General features: G+C 39.0%; 1 protein-coding gene across 7 annotated transcripts in view; it reads left to right on the top strand.

Annotated features, from left to right (window-relative positions):
* The first annotated feature begins 170 nt into the window (after positions 1-170).
* ATG13 (autophagy related 13) overlaps positions 171-21,899 on the top strand; it is a 47,447-nt gene continuing 25,718 nt past the window's right edge. For 3 of the 7 annotated variants that reach the window (XM_065944039.1, XM_065944040.1, XM_065944036.1), the window contains exons 1-2: positions 171-520; positions 896-1,008. The gene's annotated coding sequence lies outside the window, so the exon portion shown is untranslated. The remainder of the gene's footprint in view (positions 521-895; positions 1,009-21,899) is intronic. The other 4 variants (XM_065944042.1, XM_065944041.1, XM_065944037.1 and 1 more) reach the window with 3 other exon arrangements.

The raw sequence follows: 21,899 nt of genomic DNA, 5'->3' as shown, positions 1-21,899 counted from the left end.
CTGTTTACGCCTTTCTTTTCTCAGACGCTTGAAGAGACTGGGGAGTCAGACTTGTATGGTAAGGAAACCAGTTTTTACGGGCACATTAAAGAGGAAGAAGATTAAGTAGGGCACCCACTTTGTAGCGAAAGTGCGACTGATGTTAGGTAGCTGTACTTCCCCCGTAGCCCTCTTCCTCCCCCGGCCGTCACCGAAGCGGATGAAAACAAACACTGACGATGGCGGCACCGGGAAGCGACCGGTAGCTGGGCTTAAGGCAGGAGTGATCGCTTGAGCTGTGAGGGAAGCCTTGAAGAGCGCCTTGTAGACGTGAGTGCGACGACTCGCGCAGTCTTGGGAACGAAACTCCCGGGGCCTGCGAGCCACGAGGCTCCCGAGGTGTGAGGTATTATCTGCGACCCGTGCTGTCACTGCAGCTCCGGAGCGCGGAGCCCTCAGCCAGGAGGCGCAGCTGGCCGGCCCCAGGCCCCGGCCTCCGTAATGAGAGCCCCGAGCCACACTCTGTGTCGCAGCTTCACAGGTACTAACTTAAGGAGGAAATACCCCCCCGGGTCTCTCAGCGCCCCCGGGTGGGAGGCTGTGGATCTGCGGCCTGCGGCCTGCGGCCTGTCGGGTATCTCCTGGCGAAGCCAAAGCCTGCTAGCTGTAGGTCAGTCCCCTGAGCTTTCTTTGGGAAGTTCGGTCAGTGTAGGCCCCATTGGCCCTTGATCATTCCCAGTCCTTACCAAGATCCCCAGAGCTTTTGACTACTTTCTCAGTTCTTTGGGTTAAATCGTAAGGCTTTTCTGGAGGGAATTTGTGGGGCCATACCTCTGTGGTTGGGTACCAGTATGAAAAACATAGGTTTTCAGTCAATCAAGATTTGTTGAGTGCCAAATATGTACTCCGCGTGTAGGTGAGGGAGACTGTTGACTAGTGAAAAAAGGGACCCAAGGTTCACGACTCTCTTACTGGCAGTGGAACGACCTGTGGAAACCTGCGATCCATTCTCATTAAATAAATCTCTGGGTAAGTGGCCAAGCACCTTCTTGGGATTCATCACTAACTTGACATTCCCAGTCAGTTATTTACCAAGTTTTCCTTATCAATTGAGGTAGCGTTTCACTTTTAGTATTTCTTCCTCTTCTGGCCATCCCACAGCCAGAGAGAAAGGGTGGAAGGTGGGGCGGTGGGGTGGGGGGGGAGATACGAACTAACTGAATATATGAGGAACAAAAGTACCTATTTCTTCATTATAATTAGTTTAATAAGTTTAAAAGACATCTCCTAAGGTGGTAGAATTTATTGAACACCTTCAGTGGGAGATGTGCAGTAATATAATAAGAAGCAACAGATCCTTTCTTTACACTAAATTAGCTTCAGGTTATTGTGTGTTGTTTTATGTGTTAGACCTTTTAAAAAAATGTGTGAATATTGTGGCTCCAACTAAATTATAAGTTTTTCTTTGTTTCTTTCAACTGCATTTTTCAGCTGAGCAGAAGTCTTGTTAAACGCTTGTGGAATGGAATCCTGAGTTAGTATTTTTAATACCTAGTGGACGATGAATAAGTGCTGAAGCAAGTGTCATATATACTGATCTGTACAGTAGAATGTGTGTGGTTAATTCTCTTGCTGTTTTCAAATTGTACCCCTTTGGGTCTAAAGTTATGACTGCTATGGCAACTTTTGAGATTTACATTTCACGAAAGTTGCAACTACTGTACTTAGACCTAACAGTTCCTATTGTATATTTGTATTTTTTTTCCTTGGGTTGTTATTAAGATCTGCAAAAACTGCAGGTCTGCAACTATTAAACAATACAAATTACATATTTTTTTTATTTAAAGCCTAGGAATCAGCTGGACACAGTTCAGTCTTACTATATACACATCCTAGGATTGTACTGTATAGAGGTAGAGGGCAATAATCTCTTTTTTTCCATTGTCTTAGCTGCTTGCCTCTACCCAACTGCCTTAAGCTTATGACCTCCATGACCCAGAACAGAGTGTCCATAGTCTAAATGCAAAAAGAAGCCTAAGACATTAATATTGAGCTTCCAAAGACCTAATTATACATGAGTGAGTTTTCAAAGATAATTTTGACTAATCAGAAAATGCAACCACTGTAGAACTTATTGCTTTCACTTGATAAGGTTCATTACTGATGTTCTGCAGTTACATTTTGTTCCAGTTGTAGTGGAAGTTATTTATTTTGAAATTTTTATCTGGAGGGAATCTTAGTTATACCTGAAAATCCCTAAAACTTTATTTTTAAGTATTTTACTTTTTAAACATTTTTTACTTTATTATAGAAGAGATGAAAATGACATCATAACACTATGGTTGAAGCACCGCTTAGATCACAGAGAATGAAGAGTACACCTAAAAAATTCCTCAGTTATGACCCTTTATTATTCAACTTAAGTGTTTTTCTTTTTTAATGGAAAAAAGGTACAGTAACTCACTGATAAGAAATACAAGCTATTCGGGTAATATTTGAATTGCCATATTGTTTAAGACTCTTTTGACATGTTTGTTGACTTGAGAGTCTTAAAATATGTATACTAAAAGTTTATTCTTAGAAAAAGCTTACCTAAACTTTATGTGTGGATGATTTAGAAGTAATTTCCAATTTTTGGTGATGAGTAGAATAAGGTGAATTTCCATAGGGCACCATCTTTTCTTGCATGAATTTAATAGAGGAGAGGGTTCATGGAGTTTTGATCTTTGCCTCCTCTTTGTTAAATCATAGACAACAGTAAAAATGGCAAGTAGTCACTGATGGTATAAAGGCAGTGTAGCCAGGGAGAATACAAAGAAGGCTAGCTAGTCCTCTGTGACCAAGGGGAATAGAGAAAGTTTTCTTGAGAATTGTCTATTAGTCCAGTGGTTAGGACTCTGAACTTCCCCTGTAGGAGCCATTGGTTCTGGCCCTAGTGGAGGAACTAAGATCCCTCATGCCATGCAGCAGACAGACAAAAAAAAAGAAACTTAAAAATTTAGATTTTAAATCTTAAAAGGATTTTAAATCCCTTAAAATGACTTAAAATTAGTTTTTAATTGTGTTAAACTATAGAGTAAATGTGGGCCAGTTTACTAGCAAAATCCCCGAAATGCCAGAGTAAGTGGCACCAGAAATTTGTTTTTGCCCTGGTGGTGTCCCCCATATGCCCTTGGTTACAAGCGATGGGATAAGAGGATAAGAGGGAATTTCCCCGGTGGTCCAGTGGTTAGACTGAGCTTCCACTGCAGGGGGCATGGGTTTCATCCCTGGTCAGGAAACTAAGATCCTGCATGCCCTGACACAGCCCAGAAAAATTAATAAGAGAAAGGATAAGACTGTGAATCACCATTACATAGAAAAACAACTAAATTAACGTTGAATAGTTAATCTGTCAATAGTATCTTAGTAAAAGTAAAGGTAAATAAAGAGTTTATAAGCAACCTAGATGTCCACCAACAGATGAGTGGATAAAGTAGTTGTGGTACATATATACAATGGAATATTACTCAGCCATAAAAAGGAATTAATCTGAGTTAGTTCTAGTGAGGTGAATGAACCTGGAGCCTGTTATACAGAGTGAAATAAGTCAGAAAAACAAATATGTATTAATGTATATAAATGGAGTGTAGAAAAGTGGTACTGATGAACCTGTTTGCAGGGCAGAAAGAGAGGCTTAGACATCAAGAACAGACTTATGAATACAGTGAGGGGAGGACCTGGATGAATTGAGAGAGTAGTGTTGAAATATAGGCATTACCATGTGTAAAATAGACAGATAATGGAAAGTTGCTTTATAACACAGAGCTTAGCCTGGTGCTTTGTGATGACCTGAGAGGTGGGATGGAGTGGGAGGTGGGAGGGGGAGGTTCAAGAGGGAGAGGAAATGTGTATACCTATGACTGATTCATGTTGTTTTATGGCAGAAACCAACACAACATTGTAAAGCAACTATCCTCCAATTAAAAATAAATTGTCCTCCAATTATAAATAAATAACATTTAAAAGTATTATGTAAATTAAAAAAAGGAATTTATAGAAGTTATAACCCAGTATTCTTGTTTTGGAAAATACTGCTTTCATTTTCGACTTTTGATTGATACAAATATAAAAGAAAGAAAGTTAAAAATCATATTATACCTTTCAGGCTTAAGGTTTGTCCCCACCCTCACATTCCTTCTGTATTGCCCACAGCTGTTAGGTCATTAGAAGATATTATATTGAGAAATACTTGTAGAGGTTTAGAAGTCTTGTTTTAAGTATGAGCTTAAGGGGGTTTTTAATCCTTTAATCTATTTCTGTTGGATTTTTCAAGAAATCAGATATTGGCCTTATTTATTCTTTAGACTAGTTTTTAAATTGTTCATAATTACTCAGACACAGCTTTTATCTTTATCGCCACCTCCTATTTTCTGTTGGTTTATTTTACTCTGGTTTCTTAAATTGAATACTTATTTGAGGCTTTTGTTTTTTTAGTTATAAATGCATTTAAGGCATTTTCTTCTGACTTCTTTGTCTCATTTGTTATCATGTATTCTTCATTTTGTTAATTTCTGGATCATTTGTAACTGGTTTTTATTTCAATATTTATTATAAAAATCTTTCTAATGTATACATAGTTAACTTTTTATTATGTTTCTAGTTTGCTTGGAAAGAAAATTTTTTAGATGGTCAAGAACATGATCAACTTATGGTGTCCCTTGAACTGAGATCCTTCATGCCACACCGAGCGGCCTAAAAAATTTTTTTTTAATAAAATCAAAACAAAAACTCTATGTTAAAAATTATAAAACATAGAAGTTATTTTTTCAGTGATCAGTGTTAACTTTTCCCAGTTTTAAGGGCTAGAGATATTATCTGGGATTATTTTTGTATGGTGTCATACCAAATTATTCAGCTGTTGCTTTGAAATTATTTGCCTCTTCCTTTCTTTATTGACTGCCTCACCTTAATCCAGTGTTATCACCAACTCTCATCTGGATTATGGAAGTAATTACTGTAGTCAGATTAATGTCCTTAAATTGTTACCTGTAGAAGAATTTCCATTGACTCCCTGATATACTGTTAGTCTCTTTTGCCCACTTTTATGTCTCCCTACTAATCTGGACTGATTGTACTTACCTAATTTATTTTACTTTATCTCTTTACATGAAAATTCTCAGCTGTATAGTTCCTAATTTGCTTCTCCCCTCTTCTTTTTCCTCTCCCCTCTGGGATTCCAGTTACACATATGTTAGACCTTTCCCTGTGTCCTCAGTATCTTAGATAACCTCACGTATCATTTTGTACCTACTGTCATGATATAACTAAACACCTTAAATAGTGCCCTTTCACACTCAAAAGTATCCCCAAAGTTTGTGGTTACTCCGTATCTCTCATACACTTTTCCGTATCTCCCATCCTTTTGTCTCTCTCTGCTTTGTTCTGGATATTTTCTTTCAGTCTATATTTCCTTTCAATATTTGTATCTTCTGCCGATCTGATCTGCTATTAGACTCAACCATTGAGTTCTTAAATTAGTGTTTTATTTTTTAGTTCTAGAATCTCTGTTTGGTTCTTTTTATAGATTTTTGTTCTCTATCCAAATTCTCAATTTTGTCCTTCATTTAATTGAACATATTGCATAGTAATTTTGAGGTCTGTGTTGGTAGCTGTTAATGTTTCTAATGTCTTTTGGATTTTGGTCATTCGTGTTTATCTCCATGAGTGCCTAATTCACTTTAACATATGCCAGAAATTGTATATGAAAAATTATAGAGATAATTTGTGGGCTAGGATAACATAATTTTCTTTTAGCAAGAAATTACCTTTGCTTTTGTCAGAGGCTAAGGGCCCACCTTATTCAACACTGTTGAAGCTGGATGATGTTTGAAATTTTTCACACACAAGTGAACTACAGCTATATGCAACTATTATCAGTGATGCTCACAAATATAATGTTAATAGTAAATTAAATAAATCAGACAAAACCATTTATATGAAATTTTAAAACAGGTAAAGCCAATCTGGTGACTGAGTAAGAACAGTGGCTTCTGTTGGGAGGTAAGTGCCTGAAAGGAGACACTCGGGGAGTCTTGGGTAATGATGTTGTGCTGTACCTTATCTGTGTGCCAGTTGCACTGGTGGGATTGGCTTGTGGAAATTTATCAGGTTGCAATCTAATGATATGTACACTTCTCTGGGTGTATATTTTCAATTAAAAAGCTTACTTTAGTGAAAAAACTTTCATAATAAAACTTAAAAAAAATTAGCTTGAAGTCATACTAATTACAACTACATTGGTTTTCTGAGAGAACTACTATCCACTGTTTTTGGAAATTAAAAAAAAAAAAAGTTAAATACAACAACAGCCTTTTTATCTGGGTTATTTATTATGGGTTAAAAGGGAAAAGAGTAACAAGGAAATACAAGAGAATCATATGTTAACACAAAAACTTGCCAATGAGTGTTCTTAGCAGTATTATTCACAATAGCTAAAAGGGGGAGGCAACTTAAATGTCCATCACTTGATGAGTCAGTTAGCACAATGTAATCTGTCCATTCCGTGGAATATTATTCAGCCATAAAAAGGAATGATGTACGAACCTTGAGAACATGCTAAGTGAAGGAAGCAGGTCACATTTTCTTTATGAGAAAATTCCAGAATAAGCAAGTCCATAGATATAAAGTATACTAGTGGTTGCCAAGGAGAATGAGAAGGGGAATGACAGATAACAGATGTGGAATTCTTTTCAGTGTGATAAAAATGTGGGGATGGTTGCACATCCTTGTGAATATACTAAAAAACACTGAACTGTAAATTATAAAACACTGAATTTTATGGTGTGTGAGTTATAACTCAGTTAAGAAAAGTTATATAAAGTGATTCTTTAAAAAATTTTGACCCACCACCTTTCTCAGCATTCTAAATCAGCATGTTTGTTCACAAATAAGCATATTTTCTCCTAGGGTGCCGAATCTGCTACCTCAGATGTGTAGGCTATTACACTTTCTTGTTCTTTTGAGTTCTTGGTGTTTTATTTCCATGTGTAATCCATAAGTTTTAAAATTCTGAAATCATCTAGCTAAAAGTTGGAGGGAAGGGTTATAAGTGGCCTGGCTATCAACGATCCAGATCTGTGAAAGCTTCTCTCAAGGGCTGCTTCAAACTCTCTTCTGCCTGTTTCTAGGGGTTTCGGTGGTTCTAGACAAGTTTTTAGGTTAGTTTCTCGGCTTTTTGTTTCCTTACGATTCACGTAGGTGATGTAAATTTTGGATCTTATATCTTTGTACCTTACTGACTTATGGTTTTGAAGTTTTATAGTGACTTCTCTGCCTCTGAACCTTGCCCTGATAGATGGCAAACCTGTTCATTGCTTCTCTAGGGTTCTTCTGGCCTCTGATCATGGAGCACTTGACTCTGGGGTTTTATGCAATAGGTTTCTACCTGCTTATAAGCTTGAGATACGATTTCCACCCCCTGCAGTCTTGTTCTCATGTGTTCATTACAAGAACCTGAGCTTGCTCCCCATAGGCCTCAGCTCCCTGTCATCAGTTTTCCCTTGTATTTATGGCGTTAACTCACCTTTCCTCTGGAACCTGGAATTTTTCAATCTTTTTAGTTTAGCTATGTATCAAGACCTTTTTTATTTTCATATTTTATCTGCATTTGTATGTGCTTGTAGTGACAGGTGGTAGGGGCGACTGATAACATCAGTTCAGTCCATATTGCTGTCAGACCTCCTCCTCAGAGATTTCAAGTTCATGTCTGTCATGGTGCAGTGCATTAAACTCTTTGTCTCATTTACTCTCAAGGCAAGGATATCCTTTGATGGGATCTTAGAAGTACAGCTAGAGCAGTCATTCCAATGTTTGAAAACTTGTATTTGCAGTAGATCTACAAGGAGATAGAAAACTTCTATGCTGGGTGAAAGTTAGTTAAGATCTTTAGCCTACTATAGCCCATTTGATGAGAATGAATTTTGTTTCTGAATTTAAATTTTTTTTAAAAAATGAAAGAAATACAGAAAAATTGTGAAAATATAACAGTGAGCGTTCATATACTCTTCAGCTTGGTTCACATATGGTTCTCTCTTGGCCACACTGCTTTACTTTTCTCTGTCAATATCACACAGTGTATAACAGAGTAATACACAATTTCTTTTTTTTTCCTGGACTCTTGAGAAAAGTTACTTGTATCTCTTTAGAATAAGAACATGACCAAAGTATAATTGTATCAAATTCAAGAAATTTAATATTGATGCAATGCCTTTAGTAGTGTATTGTCAGTATTCAAATGTTGCCAAATAGTTTTCATACTGTCCATTATAGCAAGTTTAAAAAAAAAGTCCGGGATCAAGCATTGCATTTAGTTGTCATACCTCTTCTATTGCCTTTGTTCTGTAACAGTTCTTCAGACTTTTTCTCACGTTAAGATTGACATTTTTGAAGGGTAAAAGCCCCTGATTATGTAAAAGTTCCTGTCTTGCAATATAAGCTCATCTGATTGCTTCCTTGTGGTTAGATTTGGATTATACAATTGACTAGAAAAGCGCCGTGTCAGGTCATTTTCACTATATCACATCAAGAGAATATAATGTCAGTTTTTCAGTTGTTGGTATATTTCTCTGATTACTTTATTAAGATTGTGTTCACTGATGACTCTGAAATTAGTAATCATCCGCAGGAAGACTGTTAATATACCATTTGCCGACAGACACACTTTCAAGCCATGAATTTATCATTCACTGGTGATTTGCTTGAACCAGTTAGTCCTGCAGTGGTTGCAAAATGGGTGATTTTTCTAATAATTTTTATTTCTTATACATTTACTACTTGGCAGTTTACAGGGAAGAATTTTTTTTTTGCCCCCATTTATTATATAATTGCCTTTGAAACCAGTGTTGGAGAAAATACGAAAATTCTTGGTATATAATAATGACTATGGCAAGAAAAGATTATCTCTGCTCTTCCACTGTTAGTGGAAGAAGCAAATGTAAAATTGTCAGTTTCAATTTCAGTGTTCCCCAGATTTACATACTGCATGATAAACATGAGTTTAAAAACACTTGATGGTACAGAGTGTTTTTTAAATACTTATCAATCTTGAAAATGTTTGTGCTAAGCGTTTGTCAGCCAAAAAAAAATTTTTTTAGTTAAAGGAAAAGTATCCTGTTATCTCCGTAATAGTTTTGAAGTTAATATTTTGTAGAGTATTGTGAATAGAAATAGGCATTAAAGAAATGTGAAAGCGGTATTGATAATATGCCAGGAGATGTTACTCAAAACAATGGCATTAGCTTAATAACATTCATCCTTAAATCAAGGAAACTTTAACTCTTAAATGTTAGAGTAGTTCAATATATAAATATGCTTTAAAAAAAAAAAGCTCAAGTTGTCTAAGAGAATTAGAAGATAAGCTACAGGGGCTTCCCTGGTGGTCCAGTGGTTAAGAATCCATTTACCAATGCTGGGGACACAGGTTTGATCCCTGGTCCAGGAAGATCCCACGTGTCGCGAATCAACTAAGCCCCTAAGCCACAACTACTGAGCCTCCTCTCTAGAGCTCACGAGCCACAACTGCTGAAGCCCTCACGCCGAGAGCTCGTGCTCTGCAGTAAGGGAAGTCATCGCAATGAGAAGCCTGTACACCGAAATGAAGAGTAGCCCCTGCTCACTGCAACTAGAAAAAGCCCGTGTGCAAAAACTAAGACCCAGGACAGTCAATCTAATAAATAAATAAATCTTTTTTAAAAAGAAGAAACTACAGACTGGGAGAAAATATTTGCAAATGGCATATCTTTTAAGATAACATTGAGTTGCCATCTCACACCTATTAGAATGGCCAAAATCCAAGAACACTGACAGCACCAAATGCTGGAGAGATCATGGAGCAACAGGAATTCTCTCTCATTGCTGGTTGAAATGCAAAATGGTTTAGCCACTTTGGAAGACCATTTGATGCTTTCTTACAGAATAAACATACTCTTACCATATTATCCAACAGTTGCATGCCCATTCCTCACTAAAAGGAGTTGAAAACATGTTTTCAGCAGGAGACTGGGGGCTTCTTTGGAGAAATTCCCTCAGAGGGAAAATATACTGTAACAATCTTTCTGTTTATAGGTTCCTCAACTAGAGTCATGGGTCTTGACTGTATTAGGACTCCCCACTCCTACCCATCACGTTGTGATTCCTTCTTTCTATCTTTAGTTGTGGAAGATCTTTTCTGGTAGGTTCTGGTCTTTTTCCTCAATAATTATTCTATAAATAATTGTAATTTTGGTGCTTGTGAGAGGATGTGAGCTCAGAGTCTTCCTATTCCAGTACCTTAGGACCTCCCAAAGGCCAGTTTTCTGACATTAGGGGGGAAACACTTACAGGGTGTAGAGTGGGTTCTTTTTTTTTTTTTTTTGTGGAATAAAGTTTTATTAAAGTATAAAGGAGATAGAGAAAGCTTCTGACATAGGCATCAGAAGGGGGCAAAAGAGTACCCCCCTCCTAGTCTTTAGCTGTATGGTATATGGTCACTCACAGTCCGTTAATGAAAAGAAAGGAATGTCATAAAATCTAGAATGGCACCAGATAATTCATCCCAGGCCATAAAACTATTGACTTGCACCTTGTACCAACAAATAGTTTCGTTTACATAGATTAGGCCAAGTTTGAGACCTAGACCACAATAGAGTAGCAACATAGGTTACAAGTCTCTTGAAAGCCTAAGATCCGAGAGATAAGGTTAGTACTTTTAATTCCCAAGGAGTTATGAAATGGTCAGAGACCGAAAAGTTTGACCGAGAAAAAAGAGTTCGGTCCACATGCTTTGCCCGTTTCTGGTCGGCTCCCAAAGGGGACACTGGTTGCCTCTTGGCATTGGCAGGTCGGTATAAACCCCCGACAAGTTTCTGCCATAAGCCTTATGAGGTCGCCGAGGAAGCGCAGAGCAGGGCCTTTCATTCATTCACACAAGCACACCTTAGAGTTAGTAAAGAACAGCGGAAAACGTGTTCGCTAGGAGAACAAAGAAGTAGAGCTCCAAGCATCCTTACCTTGTCCTGAAGGATCCCGGACGAGCCCTCAAGATGAAAGGTTGTTGCTGAACGATAAGACGCGGGATTCTTGGCCTCCGGAGGAGACGAATTCAATCCGGGGCCAGAGACGAGGCTGGATCGCTCAGAGCTTTTGTGTAATAAAGTTTTATTAAAGTATAAAGGAGATAGAGAAAGCTTCTGATATAGGCATCAGAAGGGGGCAAAAGAGTACCCCGTAGAGTGGGTTCTAACTGCTTCTTCTGGGGTTTTCAATCCTGTTTTCAGCCCCATCTGCCACCCTACTTTAGGAGCTATCTGGTAACTAATTCCTTAGCCTTTCTCAGGTTATTTGGTTCAGATGAGCTTTCTTTGCTTAGGGTTTCTCCTGCTGCTGGCTTGGATATCAGCTATGCTTGGCTTATTCAGTTATCTGTTTGTCCTACTTTCTTTGACTTTGATGCTGTTATCTCTTGTCTGTGTGTATGCTTTTTAAGTTCCTCACTCTTTGTTTTTTAGAAGTGAGTAGAACAAAATAGAAACATTAAAACGTTTATCCTTAACCAGTCTGTTTGCCTCTCCCCAGTATTTTGTTGACATCTTTCATTGTTATTTCCTCTTCTGGCTTTATAGCTTTTGTATTTCTGTACTTTCAATTCAGGATTGGTAAAATAGTGAGATGAATGGTTTCTATCTGTTCATTTAAAAGATTTACTATTTATAAAACATTTATTTAAAATGCTAAAATTAGCTTTTAAGTGTGAACATAAGTAAAAGATCTGGGAAACCTCTCTACCCAATAAGTGTGCTTAGCTGATTATATTATTTGCAGTTAAGTCATGTTGTAGAATCTCTGTCTAGTATTTGGATGTTGGTACTTATCTAAATCCATTGCATAACAGTGGGAAACTTTATTTATTTAATGGCATCTTTGTGTGTGCATTAAAATACAATTCACCTAAAATTTACCGTCTTAACCATTAGTGATTGTGCAGTTCAGCAGTGTTAAATATGTGCACACAGTTGTTCATCCTTCTCTACTCTACATCCTCATAACGTTTCATCTTGTGACGCAAAGTTGACCTACTACACAGTAACTCCCCATTCTGTCTTATCCCCAGCTCCTGGAAACCACCATTATACTTTCTGTCTCTGCAGTTTTGACTTTTAAGTACTTCATATAAGTGGAATCTTGCAATATTTGTCTTTTTGTGACTGACTTATTTCACTTAGCATGGTGTCCTCAAGGTTCATCCATGTTGTAGCATGGTCAAATTTTCTTTCCTTTTTATGGCAGGCTAATATTTCATTGTATGTATATACCACATTTTGCTTATCCATTATATTTTCAGATAATTATTTAAAGACTTCAGTATTGTACAAACACTATGGCAAGCTGACAGACTTACTGGTTGTAGCAAACTTCTGTTAATGAAATGAAAATGATATATAGAGAATGTTGCTAAATTGAAATTGAAATTGTTAATCAAGGTCCAGTAAATAGTTTTTGTTATTTGTTGAATGTGTTAAGCCTTAATTAAATGAGGTATTTGCAAGTCTGGGAAAATAGGCGTTGATGAAGCTTGAAGGGACAGCAGTATTTGTAGGAGTTTTATGATTCATAAGTATACTTTTGACCTAATTAACCCATTTCAGGAAAGGTGACAGCTGATAAATTTAATCAAATATATGTGGGTGGGAACCACATAGAACTTCTTGTAAATATCCAAAATTATACATAGTAACTGGGTCATGTCCCTAAGGTGAAAAAATTTAACAAAGAAGGTATTAAGTAACTCCGATGAATTTACTCTTTCAGCATATTAACAAGAAAGGGAAAAGAAATTTGAATGTTTACAAAAGAGTTTGCTACATAGTTGAGAGACTAGACTGTTAAGAGGCAAAATGACCTTGACTTAAACTGAGTGGTAACCTGAAAGCCTTCCCCTTCGTGGATCACAGTCTTGTCATGGCATGGGGGCTTGTGTAACTCAATGAAGCTATGAGCCATGCCATACAAAGCCAACACTCAAGTCAGACGAGTCGTAGTGAAGGGGTCTGACAAAATGTGGTCCGCTGGATGAGGAAATGGCAACCCACTCCACTCCAGTATCTTTGCCTTGAGAACCCCATTAACATTATAAAAAGGCACAAAGATATGACACTGGAAGATGAGCCCCCTAGGTCGGAAGGTGTCCAGTATGCTACTTGGGAAGAGTGGAGGGCAATTGCTTAAAACTCTAGTAAGAATGAAGTGGCTGGGCCAAAGCAGAAACGTCACTCAGTCATGGGTGTGTCTGGTAGTGAAAGTAAAGTCCGATGCTGTGAAGAACAGTATTGCATAGGAACCTGGAATGTTAGGTCCATGAATCAAGGTAAATTGGACACAGTCAAGCAGGAGATGGCAAGACGGAACATCAGCATCTTAGGAATCAGTGAACTAAAATGGATGACAATAGGTAAATTTATTTTAGATGACCATTATATCTACTATTGTGGGCCATAATTCCTTAGAAAAGTGGAGTAGCCCTCACAATCAACAAGAGTCCAAAATACAGTACTTGGGTACACCCTGAAAAACTACAGATTGATCTTGGTTCATTTCCAAAGGAAACCATTCAACATCATAGTAACCCAGGTCTGTGCCCCAACCACTGATGACGAAGAAGTTGAAATTGACCAGTTCTATGAAGACCTGCAAGACCTTCTAGAAGTAACACCAAAAAAAGATGGCCTTTTCATCATAGGGAGTTGAAATGCAGAAGTAGGAAGTCAGGAGATACCTGGAGTAACTGGCAAGTTTGGCCTTGGAGTACAAGATAAAGCAGGGTAAAGGCTAACAGTTTTGTCAAGAGAACACGGCGGTCAAAGGAAACACCCTTTCAACAACCGAAGAGATGATTCTACACTTGGACATCACCAGATGGTCAATACCAAAATCAGAATGAGTATATTCTTTACAGATGAAGAGGGAAAAGCTTTATACAGTCAAGAAAAGCAACGCTGTGAGCTGATTGTGGCTCAGATCATGAGTTCTTTATTGCAAAATTCAGGCTTAAATTGAAGAAAGTAGGGAAAACCATTAGGCCATTCAGGTGTGATCAAAGTCAACCCCTATGATTATACAATGGAGGGGATGAATAAATTCAAAGGATTAGATCTGGTAGACAGAGTGCCTGAGAACTGTGGACAGGGGTTCATAATATTATACAGGAGGCAGTGACCAAAACCATCCCAAAGAAAAAGAAATGCAAGGAGGCAAAGTGGTTATCTGAGGAGGCTTTACAGATATTAGGTTGGTACAAAAGTAAATACAGTTTTGGACCATGAATTTTAAATCCTTATAACTAGGCTCAAACACATACTTATTAATCAAAATAGGAACCATTCAGTCAGCGCATTTTTGCCAATGAGAATAAGTTTGTTCATTTCCATAGCATAAAAATCTGTGCTTTAGGATTTGACGAGCTCTTGGAAAGCATTTTCTTTCTTTCTTTTTTTTTTAATTTATTTTTTCATTTATTTTTATTAGTTGGAGGCTAATTACTTTACAGTATTGTAGTGGTTTTTGCCATACATTGACATGAATCAGTCATGGATTTACATGTGTTCCCCATCCCGATCCCCCCTCCCACCTCCCTCCCCATCCCATCCCTCTGGGTCTTCCCAGTGCACCAGCCCTGAGCACTTGTCTCATGCATCCAGCCTGGGCTGGTGATCTGTTTCACACTTGATAATATACATGTTTCAATGCTATTCTCTCAGATCATCCCACCTTCGCCTTCTCCCACAGAGTCCAGAAGTTTGGTCTATACATCTGTGTCTCTTTTTCTGTCCTGTATATAGGGCTATCGTAACCAGCTTTTTAAATTCCATATATATGCGTTAGTATACTATATTGGTGTTTATCTCTCTGGCTTACTTCGCTCTGTATAATGGGCTCCAGTTTCATCTATCACATTAGAACTGATTCAAATGTTTTCTTTTTAATGGCTGAGTAATATTCCATTGTGTATATGTACCATAGCTTTCTTATCCATTCATCTGCTGATGGGCATCTAGGTTACTTCCATGTCCTGGCTATTATAAACAGTGCTGCGGCGATGAACATTGGAGTACATGTGTCTCTTTCAGATCTGGTTTGGGAAAGTATTTTCTACCTCCTGCTGGTTATGGAAGTACTTTCCCTGCAAAAAGTTGTTGAGATACTTGAAGAAGTGGTAATCAGTTGGCAAGAGGTCAAGTGAATATGGCAGATGAGGTAAAACTTCATAGCCCAATTCACTCAACTTTTGAAGTCTTGGTTAGCGACATGCAGTCGGATGTTGTCTTGCAGAAAAATAGGGCCCATTCTGTTGACCAGTAGTGGGTGCAGGTATTGCAGTTTTTGGTGCATCTCATTGTTTTGCTGAACATACATCTCAGATGTAATGGTTTTACTGAGATTCAGAAAGCTGTAGTGGATCAGACAGACAGCAGACCACCAAACAGTGACCATGACTTTTTTTGGTGCAAGTTTGGCCTTGGAAAGTGCTTTGGAGCTTATCAGTCCATCAATTGATCTGATCATCGCTGATTGCTGTATAAAATCTACTTTTTGTCACACGTCAGAATCTGATCAAGAAATTGTTTGTTGTTGCATAGAATAAGAGAAGACGACACTTCAAAACAACAATTTTTTTTGATTTTCAGTCAACTCATGAGGCACCACTTATCAACCTTTTTCACCTTTCCAGTTTGCTTCAAATGCCAAATGAGTATAGAATGGTCAGTGTTGAGTTCTTCAGCAACTTCTCGTGCACTTGTGAGAGGATCAACTGCAATGATTGTCCTCAGTTGGTCGTCAACTTCCAGTGGCCAGCCACTACATTCCTCATCTTCAAGGGTCTCATCTCCTTTGCAAAACTTCTTGAACCACCACTGCACTGTATGTCCCGTAGCAGTTCCTGGGCCAAATGCGTTGTTGATGTTGTGAGTTGTCTCTGTTGCTTTACTACCCATTTTTAACTCCAATAAAAAAGTCACTCAAATTTGCTTTTTGTCTATAACATCATTTCTATAATCTAAAATAAAAGTAAACAGCAAGTGATGTCATTAGCAAAAACACATAAAGCAAGAAATGTGCATTATAATAATGTGTAACATAGTCACCTTTATTTAAAAATGTATTCCAGTATCAAATGGCAAAGTTCAACAATGCAAAACCAAAATTACTTTTGTACCAACCTAATAGGAAAAAAGAACCAGAAGACAAGGGAGAAAGGAAAAGATATAACCAACTGAATGCTGAGTTCCAGAGAATAGTAAGGAGAGATAAGATGGCCTTCTTCAATGAACAATGCAAAGGAATAGAGGAAAACAATAGAATGGAAAAGACTAGAGATCTCTTTAAGAAAATTGAAGATATCAAGGGAAGATTTCCTGCAAGGATGGTCATGATAAAGGATATTAATGGTATGGACCTAACAGAAGCAGAAGAAGTTAAGAGATGGCAAGAATACACAGAGGAACTATACAAAAAAGATCTTAATGACCTGGGTAACCATGATAGTGTAGTCACTCACCTAGAGCTAGACATCCTGGAGCGTAAAGTCAGTGGGCCTTAGGAAGGATTACTACAAACAAAGCTAGTGGAGGTGATGGAATTCCAGCTGAGCTACTTAAAATCATAAAAGATGATGCTGTTAAAGAGCTGCCTTCAGTATGTTAGCAGATTTGAAAAATTCACCAGTGGCCACAGGACTGGAAAAGGTCAGTTTTCATTCCAGTCCCAAAGATGGGCAATGCCAAAGAATATTCAGACTACTATACAGTTGCACTCATTTCACAAGCTTGTAAGGTTATGCTCAAAATCCTTCAAGCTATGTTTCAGTTCACTTCAGTTGTGTCTGGCTCTTTGCAGCCCCATGGACTGCAGCATGCCAGTCTTCCCTGTCCATCACCAACTCCCAGAGCTTGCTGAAATACATGTGCATCGAGTTGATGATGCCATCCAACCATCTCATCCTCTGTCGTCCCCTTCTCCTCCTGCCTTCAGTCTTTCCCAGCATCAGGGTCTTTTTCCAGTGAGTTAGTTCTTTGCATCAGGTGGCCGAAGTATTGGAGTTTCAGCTTCATCATCAGTCCTTCCAATGAATATTCAGGACTGATTTCCTTTAGGATTGACTGGTTGTTCTCCTTGCAGTCAAGAGATTCTCAAGAGTCTTCTCCAACACCACAGTTCAAAAGCATCAATTCTTCGGCGCTCAGCTTTGTTTTTAGTCCAACTGTCACATCCATACATGACCACTGGAAAAACCAAAGTTTTGACTAGACGGACCTTTGTCAGCAAAGTAATGTCTCTGCTTTTTAACATGCTGTCTAGGTTGGTCATAGCTTTTCTTCCGAGGAGTAAACGTCTTTTAATTCCATGGCTGCAGTCATTATCTGCAGTGATTTTGGAGCCCAAGAAGATAAAGTCTGCCACTGTTTCCTTTGTTTCCCCATCTATTTGCCATGAAGTGATGGGACCAGATGCCATGATCTTCATTTTTTGACTGTTGAGTTTTAAGCCAGGTTTTTTACTCTCCTCTTTCACTTTCATCAAGAGGCTCTTCAGTTCCTGTTCGCTTTCTGCCGTAGGATGGTGTCGTGTGCATATCTGAGGTTGTTGCTATTTCTCCCAGCAATCTTGATTCCAGCTTGTGCTTCTTCCAGCCCAGCATTTTGCACAGTGTGCTATGCATATAAGTTAAATAAGCAGGGTGACAATATACAGCCTTGATGTACTACTTTCCCAATTTTGAACCAGTCCGTTGTTCCATGTCCATTTCTAACTGTTGCTTCTTGACCTGCATACAGATTTCTCAGGTTTCGGCATAGGTGAACTGAGAACTTTCAGGTGTTTAAGTTGGGTTTAGAAAAGTCAGAGGAACCAGAGATCAAATTGCCAGTATTCATTGGATCATGGAGAAAGCAAGGGAATTCTTAAAAATCCATAAAAAGATGGGAATACCAGACCACCTTACCTGTCTCCTGAGAAATCTGTAAACAGGTTAAGAAGCAACAGTTGGAACTGGACATGGACCAACAGACTGGTTCAAACTTGGGAAAGAAGTATGACGAGGCCATATATTGTCACCCTGCTTGTTTAACTTCCGTGCAGTGTACGTTGTATGAAATGCCGGTCTGGATGGATCACAAGCTGAAATCAAGATTGCTAGGAGAAATATCAGTAACCTCAGATATGCACATATCACTCTAATGGCAGAAAGTGAAGAGGAACTAAGGAGCCTCTGGCTAAGGATGAAAGAGGAGAGTGAAGAAGCTGGCTTGAAACTCAACATTAAAAAACTAAGGTCATGGCATCTGGTCCCATCACTTCATGGCAAATAGAAAGAGGAAAAGTGGAAAGAGAAAGTGAAAAAGTGGAAACCCTGACAGATTTTCTTTTCTTGGGCTCCACAATAACTGTGGACAGTGACTACAGTCATGAAATTAAAAGACACTTGCTCCTTGGAAGGAAAACTATGACAAACCCAGGTACGGTATTAAAAAGCAGAGGTATCACTTTACTGACAAAGGTCCATATAGTCAGAGCTATGGTTTTTCCATTAGTCATGTATGGATGTGAGAGTTGAACCATAAAGAAGGTTGAGTGCTGAAGAATTGATGCTTTTGAATTGTGGTTATGGAGAAGACTCTAGAGAGTCCCTTGGACTACAAGAAGATCAAACCAGTCAATCCTAAAGGAAATCAACCCTGAGTATTCATTGGAAGGACTGATGCTGAAGCTCCAATACCTTAGCCAGCTGTTTTGAAGAGCCAGCTCATTGGGAAAAGACCCTGATGCTGGGAAGGATTGAAAGCCAAAGGAGAAGGGGCAGCAGTGGATGAGGTGGTGGGAGGGCACCTCTGAGTCAATGGACATGAGTGAGCTAACTCCGGGAGATGGTGGAGGACAGGGAACCCTTTTGTGCTGCAGCCCATGGGATTGCAAAGAACAACAACAGACCTAAAAGCCCTACTGTGGCTTAGTCCTCTAGAAGCCGATATATTTTCTTAGGCTTCCCAGGTGGCACTCGCGGTAAAGAACCCTCCTGTCAGTGCAGGAGACTAAGAGAGACAGATTTGATCCCTGGGTCGGGAACATCCCCTGGAGAAGGGCATGGCAACCCACTCCAATATTCTTTCCTGGAGAATCCCATGGACAGAGGAGCCTTGCGGGCTATCATCCATAGAGTCACAAAGAGTCAGACAAGACTGAAGCGACTTAGCAGCGTATTTTTCTTAAAACCTGTCCCATCAGGGGTCTTAATGTAGATAGTTATTTTGGCAATTATAACACGTTGGTAACAGTGACTAATATGGGTACTTGTCTGTAAAGAAAAAGTCAAAAAAAGAGAAAGAAAGAGAAAAATCAAATCTGTGCCTTGTCAGCCAAGAAGACCCTCTCTAGCCTCTTGGTGTCAGAATTCCAACATGCCCCCAAGGTGGTGAAAGCTATATGAAGCTAATTGTGGATTGATAGAATTTTAGTTTCCCCAGAATGGTCTCCTTTTAAGAAAGGCGACATGTCAATCACTTGATGCTTCCTTTCTATCTATTTAGCAGTTTTATTTCTCAATTAATAAATTGCATAAATTGCATTTATGTATATAAACTGTCTCCTGTAACTGCTGCTGCTGCTGCTGCTACTGCTGCTAAGTCGCCTCAGTCATGTCCAACTCTGCGACCCCATAGACAGCAGCCCACCAGGCTCCCCAGTCCCTGGGATCCTCCAGACAAGAACACAGGAGTGGGTTGCCATTTCCTTCTCCAGTGCCTGAAAGTGAAAAGTGAAAGTGAAGTCGCTCAGTCGTGTCCGACTCTTAGTGACTCCATGGACTGCAGCCCACCAGGCTCCTCCGTCCATGGGATTTTCCAGGCAACAGTACTGGAGTGGGGTGCCATTGCCTTCTCCCTCCTGTAACTGAAGTCCCCCCAAACCTTGACTGAACTAATAAAATTAGTTTCTTTTTGAGCATGTACATCCAAGCACTAGACCCTGGGCCAGGATCATCCTTTATTTGCTAGTTTCAGTGTCCAGTATCTTTCCTGAAAGTGCCAACAGGCTTCCAATTACCTTTTCAAAAATCACTTCCCTGTTTTCCCTACTGATTTTGCATGTGGTATCTTAAAGATCAGACTGAGGAGTTTAGCCAAAATTCTGGCACATAGGAGCAATATGACAACACAGTGCTGTACTAGTCTAACCGTTGAGTGGTTACCTGAGGTTTGCCATATAATCTAGAGGGTTGGGGAATAACTTTTCCTGTACCCTCTTATGTTCGTAGTTCGGTGTGTGCAAATTAAACTAACAAACGAGATTAGCAAGAGAAAAGAGTTTATTAAAGCCTGTACAGTTTATACCAGAGGATTGCTCAATGATGAATAGTTCAAAGAAGTGGTAAAAATTTGGAATTTCTATGCCTAACTTAGTAGAAGAAAGAGAGGGGGAATAGGCTTTTATGGGAAGAGGAAACAAGTTTCTTTAGGAAACACGAATGTTTAGGAAAACAAATGGGAGATAAGAAAGTTGGTGATAATATTTGCTTCTGTGGATGCAAATGGTCTTTTATCTTTTTCATGACCATGAAACTCCCCCAGATGGGGGATTTATATTAGGTTTACTCTTGGTCTCTCCTGGGAGTAGACGCCAACCTGAAATGAGAATTTATGGCAGTCCTCATTTCTTAGAAGTTTCTGCTTTTAGTCAGATAAGGGAAGCGCTGAAAAGGTTTTCTACATCTGTTAAATCTCAAATGTCTTTAGCTTAAAATAATCTTTATGCCAAAGTAGCATATTTTAGAATGGCATAGCCTGATCCTCTTCAAAGGTAAAGTGAGATCCGGTGTCTCTTCCAGATAAGAAATGAGGCTTGAATTAAGGTGGTTATCTATGGAAATGAAAACGCCGCAAATATAAAGGCTTTTATATAAGCAAAAGTTTGAAGGATTTGGTAATTGGTTAGCATAGTAAAGGACAGGGAAAAAAGTTCAACTGTGGATCTCTCTTTAATGTTTGTACCAAATTTCCCTTTATAATCTTGGGAGCCCTCAAAGAAGGAATTTTCTAAGAGCAAAGCAAAGGTAAACTACCTATTACGTGTATATTGTAGAGGATGAATTAACATCCTTGGTATCCTAGGCCTAAGGAGACAATAAGTGCTGGTGTCTTTCTCTCTGTGGAGACAACCCGCCGCCCCCCACCCCCCGCCACTTCGGGGTCAATAACTAATTCTAGTTATTGGATAATCCTTCTGGTGCTTCCAGTGGTACAAAATGTCAAAAGAGTCATGCCATTATAGTGTTTCCATCGGTAGATTCTCTGATAGTAGGAACACTTCCCCACTTTAGGGGCAGCACAGTCCTCCAGCACTATTCTTACCTCAGGTCTATGGCTGGGTTGATTCAGGGCCTTGAGGCTGTTTAAAGCTTTAAAAGGTCTTTTTATTTTTACTTTAATATTTGTTTAAGTGGGCAAGAGGCTTGAATTAGCACTTTGTAAAAGAGGAGGATATCCAAATGTCTAACGAAATGACATGAAATAACATGAAATAACGAAATAACATGAAAAAAGTGCCAGTAGCGGAAAGGCCGTCATCATTTAAGCATTAAGTTAGTGCCTTTAAAAAGGCATTTAATGCTGGAGAGGGTGTGGAGAAAAGGGAACCCTCTTACACTGTTGGTGGGAATGCAAATTAGTACAGCCACTATGGAAAACAGTGTGGAGATTTCTTAAAAAACTGGAAATAGAACTGCCATATGACCCAGCAATACCACTTCTGGGTATACACACTGAGGAAACCAGATCTGAAAGACACGTGCACCCCAATGTTCATCACAGCACTGTTTATAATAACCAGGACATGGAAGCAACCTAGATGCCCATCAG

The sequence above is a fragment of the Muntiacus reevesi genome, chromosome 9 (assembly GCF_963930625.1).
Source record: "Muntiacus reevesi chromosome 9, mMunRee1.1, whole genome shotgun sequence".
Taxonomy (NCBI): Eukaryota; Metazoa; Chordata; class Mammalia; order Artiodactyla; family Cervidae; genus Muntiacus; species Muntiacus reevesi.
Note: the sequence above shows the minus strand (reverse complement) of the source record. Positions and strands in the feature narration are given on the sequence as shown.